The 16690-nt window shown below is 30.6% G+C and overlaps 1 protein-coding gene and 1 long non-coding RNA gene across 6 annotated transcripts in view; one reads left to right on the plus strand and one right to left on the minus strand.

Annotated features, from left to right (window-relative positions):
• The window catches only part of LOC145975813 (uncharacterized), a 118555-nt gene that overhangs the window by 91717 nt on the left and 10148 nt on the right, over window positions 1-16690 (plus strand). The gene's annotated exons all lie outside the window — the stretch shown is intronic.
• Window positions 1-16690, minus strand: part of LOC145975814 (uncharacterized) — a 211806-nt gene that overhangs the window by 56861 nt on the left and 138255 nt on the right. For 3 of the 4 annotated variants that reach the window (XR_014440094.1, XR_014440091.1, XR_014440093.1), the window contains exon 5: window positions 8802-8982. This is a non-coding gene — a long non-coding RNA (uncharacterized LOC145975814). Of the gene's footprint in view, window positions 1-7461; window positions 7611-8801; window positions 8983-16690 lie in introns of those variants that run through there. The other variant, XR_014440092.1, reaches the window with a different exon arrangement.

Raw genomic sequence — 16690 nt, forward strand, 5'->3', positions numbered from 1 at the left:
AGAAAACGATGCAAACGGCGATGTATTGTCTGAACTTTTTTATTAAACAACTTCGAGATTCAAATAACATCAGCCGGCACGAGCACGAACCGCAAATGTTCGACGTCGGTTGGTATCGAAGCTTTACAATGTAATTTTTATGCAACTTTCCCACACATTCGACTGTCTTTTTTTAATTAATTCATAAACAATGTATAAACTCTCTCTCGAAAAAAAAAACAAATTTTAACAATAAGTAGGAAATGGTGAGAACAATTTAAAAATCAAAAACTAGTAGCCTTTTGTTTTCAGAGACACGAATTACAATTACAATTCCGCATAATTTTGAGCAAATGGTCTGCGGTATTTGGTATTAATTGCATTATATAATATATATATCGTTAATAATAATTCCCCAGATAGTACAAACAATAATTATAATTAATTCCAGTTTAGTTATATAATTATCCATATTGATACTATAGTTTAATCGTATCTGTAGATAATAATAGAGTGATCCACTTAATATCACCTGCCAATATCACCAAAATATTCGTTTAATGTTCAGGTAACTCTCTTGTCAAATGATAAATTAATCTGTATTCAAAAACTTTATTCTCTTGAAATATGTAAAAAATACCAAGAAATAAATGTTAAATGCAAAAACTGAAAACATCTCCCTTGTATATATAAATTAATAAATTTTAACTTGTAAATTTTTTCTACAAATCAAACTTCGTAAACCTTCGACTTCTCTCTTATTGACAACCTTTAATCCTATTAATCGGCTTGTTAAAAATTAAGATCTATCTCAACAGAGGACACTTTTGGCGTGCACCTGGCCTCGCTCGAGGAATTTAAATTGTGTCGGGCATCGACGAAAGGATATCGATTGCCCGCGATGGCGAGCGAGGACAGACGTAGCCGCTGGGGAACGCGGTCGGAATCCTTGAGGCGACAAAGTTCATCCTGGGGGGATGAACGCCATCTTGTCCCTTTTTCCTTTCCACCGGTTACTTATGCCGTACGCGTACCCCGGATAATGGAGCCAAATTATAACCCCCCCAGGATTACGTTATCTATCTATATCCACGATATCGAGGACTCGGCCCGACCTGTAACCCTCACGCTTTTGCCCCGAGACTGAGGAATTTATTATTGGGATCCTAAGTGGAAAAAAAGGGAAAACGAGATCTCGAATTAAGCCTAAGAAAGGAGAAAAATCTCCCTCCGACTTGGAAAATCTCCTCGTGATGCTCCTTTAGATTAAATATCTTCGGGATATTTAATTTGAGATACTGCCGTCGATAGAGAAAGGAATGGGAAGGAGAAAACCTGTATTCAGAGAACGAGCGACGGTATCTTTTATCAAAGAATACTTGACGGAAGGGAGGAACCGGGCTCTCTCCACTTCTTTATGGAATCTTGGATCCCATAAAGAACATTGCGATAATTCTTTCTTAACGTGAATTAACACTATGATTTTTTGAACCTGCGACTATTCAATAAAATTCGTCATCTTTATCATATCGATTTTTTTCAAATGCACATTAATACATCCTCTCGGTACTTTTAATTCCGCACAAAATAAATGCAATGTAAAAAATTACGTATTATCATGAATTTAATTTTTTCCTCAAAATATCTTTTAATTTTCAGAATTAAATATTTCAAAATAAACTAAACTATTACAATTTTTAAAAATCGATAATTGAACAGACAAACTATATCAATCTTTTCAAATGCACGTTATTGTTCTCTAGACTTTTACTTCTGTAGCAAGTAAATGCAATATAAAAAGTTCTACGTATTATAAATTATTTAGTATTTTCCCAAAATATCTTTTAATTTTCAGGATAAAATAGTTCAAAATAAATTTAAAAAGTCGTAATTTAAAAAAAGTTGACACACAAATTAATTAAATAAACTTAATTATCTACTATTCAAAAAATTACTACATCTCATTCTTCATCGAATTTTTAACGCCTTCTTTTATTTTAATTCGTTTAATTTTTTATTTTAATCTTTTTTCAAATTTTATTTGACGATCGTTATTACATTGAATTTTACATATAATACTCGTCCCCTCATCTCTTGGTCTTACCTACTTTTAATTCCATACAAAATAAATGCGATATAAAAAGTTCTGCGTATGATAAATTATTTAATCTCTCCCTAAAATATCTTTTAATTTTCAGAATTAAATATGTAAAAATAAAATAAGATACTACTTTTTAAACATTTTTAAAAAATTATAAGGTACAATTTTTAAAATTCGAATATAATTAATCAAATAAACTTAATTTACTATTTAAATATAATTACCTTATTTAAAAGGTTACTAGATTTCATTGCATTTTTAGCACCTTAATTTTTTATTTTAATCCTCTCTTAGCTTCAAATTTTATTTTGTCCATCGCTATAACATTGAATTTTGTAATGTCTATCTTTTCACCTTTAATTATGAAAATTCTACACCTATTTTTACAAACACATATTATTAAATCATAACTGTTCCGAAATAATTTTCTTTCTTTCGAGAGTAATTCGCGTAAATTTTAACCTTCTGGACATGTCTATTCTCCCTCTTCTCAGGGATTTGCTGCAATAGAAGTTCGAAGTATCATAAACTCTTTGCATAACAATACGTATTGTAAAAACAAAGAGCAGAGAGAAAAGTCACTGCCAGTTTCGCGCTTTCGATCTCTCCTCTCTTCCGCCTTCCCTTTCTCTCTCTATCTCTCTTTTTCTCTCTCGTTCTCTTTTGCAGAGACGTAAGTAACCGCTTTTTCGGTACATTGTCGGATGCGGATGATGGGCGCGCCATTAAATATTCATGAGGCACAAATCGTCAGCAAGAACAAGCCTAGAAATCGGGTCAAAAGTTCAATCCCAATTCACGGAATACGTGTGAGTTGTAATAAGACGAGATTATCGGCATAATGATATCGACATAATGCTTCGAAAGGTTTTCCATTACACAGTTACAATTTAATAAAGTACATATACACAGGAATTTGTTAAAACGTCACCGATAAATCTTTTACAGAAATTCACAAAGCTTTTAATTCAGCTTTTTTGAAATATCTATCCTCCAATATCTCTCCCACGCAGATTTAGTAGGCACAAAATTCCTATGAAATTTATTATTTATATTAATTTATTATTTAATGAGATTAAATTATGTCAGATTAGAATTAAATTATGTTAATAAAAATATGTTTGATTGTGAAATAAAAAGTAGAGTAATAAACTAAGATAAAAGATAAACTAAAGTAAAATAATTTATTTTAGTGTTCCCAATTATTTATTATCTCAAGATCTTAAAAATTTATGGTCCACGAATCGTCCGATAATTAATAACAGCAGTCTGGGTAGGAAAAGCTGATATCGATTGTAGGACTTTTCGACATGATCAGTCGAACGACGGACTCGTCAATCAAGCGAAGAGGTGCGTAAATTATAATCGGCACTGGCTTCAAATTGACTTGCGTAATTATGGATGCGAAATCAGTCGCGTCGCGACGATGCGTGCAACGCCTAACAGCCGAATGTCATTCCGACCGAGCGGTCTTGACAAATCGCGGCCCCCGCTTACGAATATCCGGACAGCATCGATTTGTCGATCGATGAGATCGAGCACAAACGTGAACATTGAGTGATGGTCGTCTTTTTCGTTTATTGATATCGAAACGAATTCTAGCATTAATCCCTTCAAGAGCAATTCAACAATTTTATTCACTAAAAAATATATCTACAGCGCGGATATTTCAGAATGCGTTTCACTCGCAATTAGAGATGTAAAAAAACTATTTTTTTTCCTAATAGAAAATAAATATTAAAAAACATTTTTTTTTCATTGAAGAAAAACAAATTTTATTTTTTTTCATTATTTTTTAAATATCGCGTTATTTTTCTTCATATTTTCTTGTCAATATAATAAAAAAATTCTTTCTCTCTCTCTTTCTCTCTATAAAAAGTTCTTATATTTTTAATTTATCTCTTTTCGAAAGTAATTTTAATGATTTAATAAGACTTTTGCAATAAATTATATCAAAGACAACATAATTCGAATAATTACGCATCGAATTGAAAACCCAAATTATGTCGTGTTTGGTATCATTTTAATCACAAAAATTAATTTAACAAAATTATTTTCAAAAAAAAATTAATTAAAAATGTAAGAATTTTAGTTTGTTTCATTGTATTAAATAATATAATAAAGATAGGTTATTCAATTTTAATTTTAATTCATTTTTGGAGAATTTAAAATAGTAAATTAAAAATATATAATAATTACATAACTATATAGCGTCAATTGAATCTACACTTAAAATAATGATGTTTCAAAACTAAATCAAAAATAATGAAAAATCAACTTGCAATAAAAAATAAAGCGATGAAAATAAAAAAAAAATAAAGCTGTTAAATATCTAAAGAGAAAAAACAAGATTTAAAAAGAAACAAGGCTTGTTGTTTCTTTTTATAAAAAAAATGTATTTTATGGAAAAAAATATTTTTTTTTTATTTATCTCTATTCGCAACACATTACACAGTGTTGACAGAAATATTCAGAATCATTTATAGATACTATGTTTCTATAAATTTTTCACAGTCTAATATGTCTTAATTTTCTACTAAAATGCCTCAAATATATTCTTGATTCGTCGCCTTCTCTTCTTAAATTATTCCAAACATCTGTAATTATCGGTTTATTTTCGATCTTATCTCAACCTCTAAAAACTCCAAAAAATATATTTATACATTTCTCGGATATAATCTTCATCATTCCGTTAAAAACCATTTGCTTCTCTTGAAATCGCTTTTTGATTTTGGCAAGGCTCCCTAATTCTTATTCCGGTGAAAGCGTGGACGGAACCTCCATAATGTGCGGGTGAATCGCACGGCCTCCGGTATCGACCGCTTTAGTTAAAAGTTACAGCAGATGCTGGGCGGTGATGAATAATTTTCAGAATCCGTCCGGCCCTCGGCGGCGAGAGCCTTGTCCTTTCTTTTTGGCTTCTCCGGCTTTGTTCTATCGCGCGCTCTCATTATGTACCCGCGGGCGCAATTCTTCCGCTCCGCTTTCTACCGCTTTGCCCCTTTCTTCGTCGATATTTTTCCTTAATTTTTTTTTCTTTTGCCAGAGACGAGTCGTCCGTCCGATAAAATCTTCTGTCCGGAGAACCAATACTCATCTTCGAAAATGGACCTTGAGAGCGACGGAGATAGGGACCAGTGACAAATATACATACAGAAAATTTCGAATTTTCATAGTAAAAAATAAAATCATTCGAAATAATTTGACTATAAATGGATCGAAGTATATATATTTCCAACTATGATTTTAAATACATTTAAATTAATTGCAAATATTTTAAAATAACGCCTTTTTGTTAACGCTTATTAATATAATCAAAGTAAATTTTAAAAAGATGCTAATATTGAATGATTATTTTTCCTTCAAGTATTCAAAGAGAGATTAGCATACATTTTAATTAATTTTAATTTAGCAGCGTCCCTTTGTATTCAAAGATAATCTCTGTCAACTAAGAGAGATTAAATTCAATATAATCTTTGTATGCTGCTGATTCTTCTTTCACATACTTTGTCTCAATATAATATCTTTAATATTAAATTTGTCAGAATATTATAAAGATATTTTATAATAAATCATTGATTGATCGTTTGATAAATTATAATGCTTCTTATTATAAATGGAAACGTCCTATTTAAAGATAAATTTTAAAACATAACTTAATGTCAAGAAATTAATTTTAAAAAATTAAAAGAAAGATTAGCATATATTTTAATTAATTTTAATTTAATAGTGTGTTATTTCATAAATAGTAGAAATAATTTCTGTCAATTAAAAGAGATTAAAATTAATACAAGCAATATATCTCTTCGTATGCTGCTGATCCTTCTTTTCATATTTCGTCTCAATGTAATATTTTTAATATTAAATTTCAGAATATTATAAAAACGTTTTAATAAGTCATTGATTATTTAATAAATTATAATGCTCTTTATTATAAATAGTTCTATCTGAACATAATTTTAAAAGATATGCTAATCTCAAACAATTAATTTCAAAAATTCAAACTAAGATTAGCATATATTTTAATTAATTTTAATTTAGTGGTGTATTACTTCATAAGTAGTAAAAGATAATCTCTGCTCACTAAAAGAGATTAAATTTGATACAACTTTCAAATGCTGCTAGTTCTTCTTCTCATGTATGTATATGTTATATATTTATATATTTCGTCCCAGTATAATATCTTCAACATTAAGTTTACCAAAATATTATGAAGACGTTTAATGAATCGTTAATCGTTTGATGAATTATAACGCTTCTTATTATAAATAGGAATGTTCTATTTGAAGATAATATAGTCGTCATAGTGAATTAATGAACCGGATATTAACTGATCACGGAATAAATTTGACGAATCCAAGTAAGCCGCGGTGAGAGATTACCAGACCGTCTTCAACGTTGAAACGAATGCGCATTCATTTGATCTTCGATACATTCCTAGATCCTCGCCATTCGCCAATTCTAGGTCGGTATTTCCAAAATCCTGGCTAACAACAAGGAGAAACAGTCAAACTTTTATAGTCATCTATACATAATTCAGGAGAATTGCAGCCGCCACGAAGAAGAGTTAGAAAGTCGAGGGTAGATGATATGAGGAAGAAAGGGGGGGGAGGGAGAGGAAGGAATAGAAGACACCTTGCTACCTTGCAAAGTAGAAGCAACAGTCAAGTGATATCGTGTATCTACTCGTGTAAGAAAAAACAATAAAAAAAGCAAAAAAAGTCAGAGAAGAAAGACAGAGATAGTGTTGGATATCGATTTCAATTGCCTCAGTGGCGTAACTTTCTAAGCGAAAACTAACATTTCGATAAGGGAAACAAGAGTTTTCTTGAAATTTTATTGTTTTCATGTGTTAGCTTGTTGAAGATTCAGTATCGCGCTAACTTTCAAAACTTTCAAAACTTTTTTACTCTCTCTCTCTGTTAAAAAAAGATTACATAATTTAATTCTTCTTACACACACATCTGATAGTATATAAAAATTTTCAATTCTTTTTTAACGGTCGAAAGTATTCTTAATTTTTTATCATTATAATTTTTATTGACCAATATTTTTCAGACTGTTTCATTCAATTTGTTATCTATTTTTATCTACAATCATCATTTATAATAAAAAATTAAATTAATTTTTATAATAATCTAAAACTTTATTTCTTTTATTTACTTATTTATTTTTAATTTATATTTTTTAATACATATTAATTTATATCTTTTAATTTCGTTTTTAATTTTTATATCTTTTGATTTCTTTTTTCGCCCCTCAATCTCTCCCCTCTCCTCTTTATAGATCCAATGCTCGAATCGGATACAAGACACTCCTGACAGGTTCATCTTGTTCATTCTGCCGAGTCGGGAGACTCAATTCAGAGGAGTCGGGTCAGGAAGCAGTGGAAAAGTCTCATTTATCGCCAGGTCGTGCCAGTTTGTCTCAGTATTTCTTTGGCGGTAGTTTGAGAGCGGGCTATAACGGACCTTCGGAGTCGGCGTAGTCGGCGGGAATCCGGGCTTGAGTGTAGTAGAAGCAATTCACTCTAGAGCGGCAGAAATATCGGTTGTATATATCGCAAATATCTCATCGTGCTGTCCTATCTATTTTTTTATTCCCCCCCGAACGTCGCTAAATTTCCGATGAAAGAAAAGCACTCGAAGACAATGGAATCATCTCTCGTCCCCTTACGTCACTTTAAGATCCATCTATATCAAGGATCTCGTTGCCTCCGAAAAATATTACATTATATGTATCAAATATCGCGTGAGAAAAATGACGATTTGAGTCAAATTTTGTACGATTGTGAGTTATTAAAATAATCTCCGAGAAAAAAGCGTCTTATTGCAAGGCTGAATTTTCATAGAAATTTGCGTATAGATAAAACAATGTACATATATGATTGAAGAATGCAAACTTTCGAGGAAAGTAAACCTCGCAATCTTCCATCATATGCAAAACACTATGCATATATAAATTTACATGAAAATTGGACACTTCGTGTGTGTGATCATCATAAGCCTGGCACGATATCATATATATTTTGTTCGAGTTGCGTCTCAGAATCTACACACTACATGAAGATGAACATTCAACGAACATTTACTCGAAAAATTGTGTAATAATACCTTTTCAGAAAATTGGATACTCAATATTTCTTTGTAATTTTTCTTAAAAATATTTCATTATAAATCAATGCGAGCTTTTAAATAATGTCGATAAAATCATCATTTTTAGTGTCACTTCGTAAATTTACACGAATTCATGGTTAAAATTATTTCGCAAAAATAAATAATTTCAGAAAAATTCAGATAAGTTTAATTTCAAATAATATAAATTTAAAAAACCTCGTAATATAAATTATTTTTCCAAAGATAAACAAATTTTCACGAATGTTGTATTTTATACGAATGCTCTTTTACACGAATATTCGGAAACGTGATGTAAAAGATGAATTTTATCAAGTTAAAAATTCGAAGGAAATTGATATTTTGAAGGCATTAAAAGTCAAAAAGGGATTAGTCCATGTAATACGTATCGGCGCGTTATATCCAGTAGTATCTTTGTAAACCTTCTTCTCTTCGCTTTTCACGTCCCCGAGCCACTCCCGTATTTTTGAAAGTGTAACCCACAGAAAGCGATTGTCCTTGAAGTATCCTTCATTTTTTACATGTCGCAAAACGGAAGTAAGCGCGATAAAAGGAGGACCCCATATAATCAGGGAAACGAAACTGACCTCGTAATTTCCGTCGGGAACATTTCAGATCATTCTCTGCCATTTCCTTTCTTCACCCGTCCCTTTATCTCTCCCTCCGCCCATCATCATCGGAGAGATCCCTCGGGAACAGAAGTTTCTTGGACTTGCAGATATCGATGGAATGTCCGTTTCTGATGAGACTGCAATATACGCGATGATCCTGCAAAAAAATATGCGTTTGTAATTTCCTTAATTTCACTTCCGGGAACAATCAGTGTACATATTTATAGAAAATACTTGCTCAAAAGTCGCGCGCCTTAAATAAAATATAATTAATCACTTAAAAAAATTGTGTATTTATATTTTATATTTATTTCTTAATTTGTGGCTTTAATGGCTTTCAATTTTACATATATTATTTTGATTTTTCTTGTAAATATACTCCTTATATATCGGAGAAATGGTTACGGTATCTAACAATATTTAGAGTAAAACTAGAGATCATCATAAACTACAAGAATGAAATATAAAATGATAAACTTTCGAGAAATGAAAAAATTGAAATATCTAATTTTAAAATAATACTGGTTTGTTATTTTTCACACACACACAATTTTTTCTAATAAAATTAAGTTCAACATCCCAAAAATATTCTACGGAATAAAACTAGACAGAATTTTTCCATTTCAGACAATTACACGAGAAGTAACATGTCTTCAAACCACGCATTTTTTAATAAGTTACGCGCAGAGCCCGCTTTTTGAAGATAAAAAGAATAAAAGTTAAATATCCAAGATTTAAAAATAATCACGTACTGTTTTAAATATTAATAAAAATATTAATAAAATTGTGTATCGCCGAAAAGAGATAAATTTTTGATATTTTTCAAGAAAAATTCCTAAAAATCATCCATTTCTCACGTTGATAAAAATTCGAAGGAAATTGATATTTTGAGTAAAACCTGGGACTTTAAACGATACAAAGTTAAGATGCAACTGGCAAAGGTGCGGCAAGTTAAGAGCGGAAATATCGCTGTAGTCAGCTCGCACACTTCCCTTAAGAATCCAAACTCGCGAAAATCGTCGACACTTTCGAAACTTGGTTCTCGTTTAAACGAATATCGCAATAATCGCCGTGCGAACGGAACGGAACCTTTGCAGCTCGTGGAATCGGGTAATCCGGCGATACTCAGCAATATCGTAAGCATGTGCTACGGATTAATGTCGCAATCTTAGCAACGATTAACGTCGAACGATTAAGAACACTGAGCTAGGCCCATTATCCCGATTTGAATATCGTTCAACATTCAAATACACGCGCAATTTTCATTAAAAAAACGCGAAGTGAAGAATTCAAGTGATAATCAATTTAATTATTTATTATATCATACAAAACGATTATTGTTGTAAGCAATTCTTCTAAAAAACAATAACCCGATCAATTAATTTTTACGATAATTAATTTTTCCGATTAATTAATTCTTCTAAAAAACAATAACCCGATCAATTAATTTTTACGCTATGCCACAGTCATGTTAATTATATAATAAACAATAATTAATAATTCAATACACTTAACAACAATAATTGTTTAATCTTAAAACTTGAATTTAATAATAATTCTGTCGTGCAGGAAATATTGCAATTATTTTTCTTGAGAGGATGTTTATCAAAATGCTTCACGTCACGAAGCAGCTTTCAAACGTTATATCTAACGCTTCTAACAATTTCATACGATTTTGTACGATTGAAATTTAATCAGAGAAATTTTAAGAGAAAGAGAGAAATACAAAGATGTTAATTTTATTCTTCAATTATAAGACACACTTTTTGCACAATAGCCCTTCGATCGAGAAATCTCCTCGGCTCGCTAATCGCCTCTAAAACGGTAACGAGAACTGCTCTCGGAATCTTTGACAATGGTACAGCTAATCTTCGACTTCGTTTGAAGTTCATTATTTTAATTGGAATTCTCGGATCGAACATTCTCTCCTCCCTTTGTTGAAAATGATTGTGCGAGAAAGGGCAGGGACTTATTGTTCCAAGATTTTGTCACGAGTTAAATCAATTTCATTTTACCCACTATAAACCGTTTGACAAGACTCTTATTGCATATATACGCACACAATATAATTTTTTTTCATATATTCCAGCTCTCTTCCATACAAATAACTGAATTCTAACTCTCAGTTAACAACGCGAGCATTTTATTCCAATGGAATGTTGCTTTGTTGAACATTCTTTTGCGTTTGATATCGGATTTTCCATTAATACACCATGCATTTGTACTCGAATATAAAATCCCTCTCTTTTCTTTTAAATCTTTATTATTAAGATATTTAATTTAAAGAGAGAGATACGTCATCGTGTGACATTTTCATTAAAAAAAAGGCAGAAAACATAGATCAAAGAAGTCTGACAATAAAAGTAATTCCAGCAATCCAAGACCAGTTCAAGGCTCAAAGGAGTCCGCATTCGAGCTTTATCCGATGAATCACGACACGGACGTTGAAATTTAATTTGAATGCTCGCTCGTCGTCGCGATGGCGAGGGACGGAAGTGAGAGGCAGAGCAATTATCATTAGCAGCTCTCTCGGTGGCTTCTTGTTACCAAAATTAATTCAATTGCCCCAATGGCCCTCGGACGTTGTAGCGACGGGTTTTCGAGAGATTAGAACAACAGGACTTATCTCCATATCGGGCTGATCGACGAACCGCTGTATGATGTATCTACCGTTCGATATCTTTACCGAATGTCATGACGTGTACAAAATGCTGAATTTCTAGCCAAAATGACTTTAAAGAGTAGTAATACGATTTTTTTTCATATTTCAATATCTCTAAAAGTGTAAAAAATTCAACCCCTCTCCCTATCCTAGATTTAATTTAAATTTAAGTGATTTTTTAAATTAGTAAAAAAATTGTTTCTTTCAAAATAATTATTAATTAGCACGACAAGAGCTTTGTCGGCTTTTTTTCTTTTTTTTTTCTTTTCTGTCGAAAAAGCTTGCGGCGAAAAATATTAAATTACTTTGACTTTCTATTCGTGAATTCGGAACTGACGAATTTTCGGATCGACTTCTCTTCTTTGGACTCCAATTAAATTTCGCGGCTGGAGCTTGTCTGCGGAAATCGATGCGTTCGAATAAATCCTTTTTTTTCGCGTCAATTAAAATCGTCCTGCGCGCTTTGAAAAGTCCATACCTTTTTCCCCTCCTCTCTAACCTCGCTTCGACTTCAACTACATGGCATCGCTTTTGAAATATCGATCGCATTTAATAACGAAACAGAGAGAATTCTTTTCCATTAATTATTTCTGCATGATACCAATGCAAAAACAAAAAATAAATTTGCCAACTGCGATCTAGAATCAGAAATCTACATTTTTTATAGAGCTATACATGTAAATAGGTATAATATAAAATAAATAAAATAAATAAATAGAATAACATATATATAACAAAAAATAAAATATTATAATACACAAAGCCAAAATTAAGTAAAATTTAGTTTATATATGTGCACAATAGATGCATCAAAACTATTAAGTAGAATTGCACGAGATATCAAGATCAGTTTTTGTCTTGTGTTGTCTCGAAATTCAAAACAAAATTAAGACAGAATTTTTATATATAACTTTATATAAATTACATAACTCTAATCTTTACATAATTAGTTATCAAGATTAAGACTGTCAAAATTATTGATTTTTAAAAAATGCTAAAATATATATGTATATTTGTAAATTAGAGTAGAAAAAGATTACATATTATATGAACTTAAAAATTTTATTTAAAAAATAGAAACATTTATATTAACAAATTTATATAGAAATATTAATATAATGAATAAAATAAAAAATATAAAATTTTGTACAATGATTTAATTATATAAAATTAAGTAAATGTACGTAGTTCTCTGATGATTGTACGCATGTCACGTTTACAATTTGGCATCAATGTATGTAACTATTTTTTCATAAAGACAACGAAAATATATGTATTTTGGGCAGTAAATGAATGGCAAAGATAATAATAATTATCTTAAATTATATTATAAAGATTATGTTAAATATTATTTTAAAAAATTGTTGGATATTAAATAAAAATTGCCAATAAAATCGAGACAATGCAAGACGAGATTTTTGCTATAAAGATTCATTCAAAACCACGACAAGATTTAAGTTTTCGAAAATTTTCAATGCTAATATTTTTGCGAATATTGTCTTATCTTGAATTTTGTGCAATTCCTATTATTAAGGAACTTAGTTTCTTTGAAATACAAAAGTACCTCGTTCCCACCACAGTTTTGTGCCGGGAGCGATGACGGAGACAACCAAGGGACATGTTTCGAGAAAATTGACGAGATTCATCCACAATTATAGCGATGAGGTCGTATATATACATCGAATTGGGAAGTTTAACTCTGCGCCATCGCCATCGGCGATGGAAGATTTCGAGACGCTTGTGCATTTCGGCTTGTGTATTTCTGTGTCCGCGTTTCTCCCCTTTTCCTCCTTCCCTCAAACCGAGGATCGAACTCCAGTTGAGTATATCTTACACTCCATTGTTCTCCTCCTTTCTTGTTGTCGATGCAATTCTCTCGAAAACCCCAAAAATCGTCATATCCATCTTTATTCTGTTGCTACTAATTTCGCAAAAAGAGGCATCAGTCCGCGATTACGAATGATAAATTATGAAAAATGTTTATTCATATGATGCATACTAGTTCCCTTGAATGTCTTTTCTGTTTTCTTTTATTAGTCGTTTTTTTTCAAACGAAATAATGCTTTCTTGCTTCAAAAATTTCAACGGTAGTTGATCTCTAAAGAGGAAACTTTGCGAATCTGGAAATTTTGATTTTGATGAAACTTTACACATATTTTCAGTTGTTGTCCAAAAACAATTCTAAGAGTGAAACCACTCCTCATAGAATGACTTTTTACTCTTCTCGATATATCTCGAAAATTATTCAAGATATCGAAAAATGTTTCATACAAAAATTTCATGGTTAAAACACCTTTAATCATATTAATAAAATTTTGGAAAAATGTTTTTCACAGATTTTTTCAAAAATTATTATTTTTTAAATTTTACTTAAAAGCGGAAAATATTCCTCTTGTTTTTCGATTTCTAAATCTATAGATACTGATAATAATCTTTCTTTAACGCCAAATATCGAAATTTATAATTATAATTTATAATTTATATTAATTATATAAATTACAATAATTATAATAATTATAAATAATTTATACATAACTTATAATTTATATAAATATATATGTTCACACATTTTATCTTTTCTTTTCGAGTAGAAAAAGAATATAATTCGTTAGACGAAGATGAGACTTCATATAACGAATTTTCTTTCTCTTTCACTCGCAGTTACACCCTTTGACTTTTTAAATCCTTTCTTCTTCCTTCGAACTGAGATATTTCCAGATTTCTCAACCCTCTCCTCTATCTCTTGTTCTTCCCTCCTTGTTCTTCGTCTGGCCTTTATAAATTACCTATCGGAGATCGAGACTATTTGACCTGGGCCAGGCCCGACCTACTCAGACTCCAGTTGAAATGATAATGGCCAAGGTACACACCAGGGATGTTTAAATCCTGCCCCTCTGCTTTCCATAAATAATTGCCGGTGAAAATGGAGCGGATTCCCCGGTGGCTCGGACCAGAACAAGTTTCATTTCTCGATTATCCGGATCGACGGAGGGCTCTTGCATATTTTCCACGCACGTCTCCTCACGAATAATTGAGCGTCCGTCCCCTACCACCATCCAGGAAAGTTCAAAGAAATGGAGTTAGCACCCCGAGGTGCTTGCTAATGCTGATTAACGATGGACCCGTAATTTCTTCCTCGTAGTCGACGTCCACGTTGCGTTTTAATCGAGCTTAATGGAGTTCTTTGGATCCGCGTATTGCATAATGTCCCGAGCATTATGAGTTGAATTCGAAATTGTCTCGAATATCGCTTCTTAATTATGATAACACGCATGTTTGAAAAATATTTCTATCACTATGAAAAATATTTTTTCATAGAAAAATTACTTATATATATAATTTTTTTATAATAATATCTATAAAAATAATATTCACGATAAAAATATATTAATTGTATATTAATTAAGAGTGTGTGTGCGTAATAAAAATTTTGCACACACTTGAATTTAGAAAATAATCGATATATATAATTTTCTTTATAATATTATCTATAAAAATAATATTCACGATAAAAATATATTAATTGTATATTAATTAAGAGTGTGTGTGCGTAATAAAAATTTTGCACACACTTGAATTTAGAAAATAAAAGATTGAAAACATTTTCGTATCGTGTTTAAATTACTTAAACGCGAAATTTCTTGCGAAATATATCTTATATATATCTCTTTTTGCGAAATATAAAAGAATAATACTGCCAAAAAAGAATATTGTAAACTTCAATATGTATCTTGAAATAACGTCGTATCTAGAAACAGAAATGGCGTCAAATTTCTAGAAACGTAGAATAGATGTTTGTGATTTATATGTATGCAAAGTATATCTCCTTCAACTTGAGAATCCTCTTACTTAGCAAGAGTCTTTTATAAATTTTTAATTATCCGCATAAATAGCTAATTAAATCCTTTAAAATTAAATAGAATAGAAGTACTGTAAAACTATTTCACAAAAGCTTTATAATTTTAATTACTTATATCTAAGGCTTATTAATTAATTAAAAACCACAACTTAAAGATAATATAATAACTTCAAAATAACTCACTACTTTAATTAATTATCAAGATCATTAATTAATTATCTATTAATTAACTTTACATCGATTGGATTACAGAAACTATTTCTTCAGTGTCTAAAACAGCTCAAGATTTATGATTATCCCGTATAATTCATTGATTAAATGTTTCTATTATGTATATCTCTCTTCACCTTTTCTTGCATTATATGAGAAATTAATAATATCACATAGAGCAGGCTTGGCGCATCGAGCGTTTTCCCGAAACAATTATCTCGATAAAGATGTTCCTGCGAGGGCAAACATCTGGTCGATAAGAAACAGAAGCCGAAGTTATCCGAACAAAACAACGGCTACTGAGAGCGTCACTTTGCTGACGGCAAAAACTGTCAGACAGACATCTGCGAGGTCGCCTGTGTGCGTGCATTTAAGTTGCAAAGTTGCTGGATAGAGACGAGAATAATATCTCGCGACAAAAATTTATATCTCATCATAATTCACAGCTCAGAAGTGGCTAAATATAAGAATCTAGGGTTGCATGAAATAACAAGTCTAGTTTTTTTATTATCTTGTCTCGCCTCGAAATTCAAGACAAGATTTTTATAATTAATTGTTAAGATTAAGATTAAGATTAAGATTGTCAAGATTATTACTCTTGTCAAGATTATTAGTTTAAAAAAATTAAAATATGTGCATAAATTAGAGGAGAAAAAATCACTATATTATATATATACAAACTTGAAAAATTTTATTTAATAAATAAAAACACTTACATTAATAAATTTATAGAAACAGTTAAAACAATTGCAAAACTAGAATTACACAAGATAACAAGCTTAATCTTGTCTCGAAATTTAAGATTCAGAAAAGATTTTTAATCAATTACCATAGTAAGATTGAATTATTAATAGAGATGATTGGTCTCATCAAGATTCTTAATTTAAAAAAGAAATTGAACCATGCAATTTATAAATTAAATAAAAAAAATTATTGGATACTTAAATTGAAAAATATTATTTAATAAATAAAAACATTTATATTAGCAAATTTAGAAACAATTAATACAACAAACAATATATAAATATAACTTTAAACAATTGTTAATGTTAGAAAAAATTTTTTAACAGACTCGAAACAAGATAAGATTTTTGCTACAATGATTTAAGACTAATTCAAGATCTAAGATATAAA

This window comes from Camponotus vicinus, unplaced genomic scaffold (genome assembly GCF_025532165.1).
Source record: "Camponotus vicinus isolate PSW18456_S1 unplaced genomic scaffold, iyCamVici1.0 SCAF_8, whole genome shotgun sequence".
NCBI classification, from domain to species: Eukaryota; Metazoa; Arthropoda; class Insecta; order Hymenoptera; family Formicidae; genus Camponotus; species Camponotus vicinus.